Genomic DNA, 1,630 nt, shown 5'->3' with positions numbered 1-1,630 from the left:
CTAAGTATAATGTACCTCCACTGCATTCTCCACTTTAAGAGTTTGTGGAAATGCATTCTACTCGATCATAAAACAGGACATTCTGAGTAAACTTTCTGTTCATTTTTACATGCTTAGCGTGTAAAATTCACGACGTACAAGCTGCACTTAAAGTCATTTCGATTTCCTTTGGGACTTCAAATATCATGGCTTTAGAAGTTCGTGCTTTGCAAATGACACACGTTTATATATTTTGTTAAACATCTTTGTTTTGTTTTTGTTTTTCATTTATTTATTTATGTATTTATTGTCTTGGGTATTTTAGTGTTTTGTGATATTCTAATCTGTACTGTGTGTTTCTGTATTTGAAACCATATGATATTTTATCATATTCTTTTTTTGCTATTGTTGCTTCCCCGTCTATTCTTTAATTTTCGTTTCTATTTTACTATAATTCATTTCAATTCATCTCATCTGCTCAATGTATGCATTACCGAGTTCATTTTATTATGTGATACCTGCAATTACTACAGTCCTATGCTCGCTAAAGGATCCCTTTGCAAGGTGCGCCATCTTTCGGATCTTCTTTGCATTACAGAAAATGGGAAGGAGTTGCCAGGTAGTTTTTTTTAATGTATCCGTTATTCAATTATGTTGTGACAATAATTATGGTGTTGATGAAAATGAAAGCAGGACTGATAATAATAATACCAATGGCAAAAATGATAATGACAATAGAAGTAATATTGTTTATCATGATGATAAGACAAAAATAACTATAACAATGATATTGATAATAATTATAATGTCAACAATGGTATTAATATTGGCATTGATCTTGTTAATGATACGAAACTACTGATAAGGGAATAATGATAAAAATAACACTAACCATCATCGTTATCATTTCCATTATTCAGTTTGTGATTCTGCATGCTACTTATCATTGTTATTATCATGAATATGAATAACCATCAAAATAAGATTCAAAAAGACTCCGGAAGCATCCATTCTCTTCGACCCACAAGGCCCACAGAGCCTCTCTTAAAGAGGTAAGTAGAGTGTATATTTACGGCCACATAAACAAACGCTAATAGCTTTTTAAAAGTAAATGCAAAGTTTATATGGTCTCTGAACTTATGTTGCTGGACTAGACGTCTTGGTTGTTTATTTTGTGCTTCTTTTCATCTGTTCTTTTTTTGTTGTTATTTTGTGTTCTTTTATGTTTCGTTTTGTGAATAAATAAATGTTGTTGTTGTTTTGTCAACGTAACCTGTCATGATTGCGCTCGTACGTAAGCTTTGTAGTGTCAATATTCAATCATTTATGATTAAGCTTAATTGGATTACTACACTATTGCTACTATTAGCATCATTATCATTATTCTATAATTATCTTTATTACCATATTCATTACAGTGTCAAGATCATAAGTGTTATTTCTATTGTAATATTCAATATTATTATTAATCTGTTCAAATTTTTATTATCATCTCTATTATGATTTTCTATTGTCATATGGATAAGGACATAGATTAACGCCAATATTTCTATCATTCTTATTTTCTGGAAATCCGATTTTTCTTTTTCTTTTTCACCGTATGTTATCTACACTTTTCTGTCTCCCTTTATAAACAGGCTTCGTTCTTCTA

The sequence above is a fragment of the Penaeus japonicus genome, unplaced genomic scaffold, assembly GCF_977035675.1.
Source record: "Penaeus japonicus unplaced genomic scaffold, GWHDUDI00000001_assembly GWHDUDI00000034, whole genome shotgun sequence".
Lineage (NCBI taxonomy): Eukaryota > Metazoa > Arthropoda > Malacostraca > Decapoda > Penaeidae > Penaeus > Penaeus japonicus.
Note: the sequence above shows the minus strand (reverse complement) of the source record.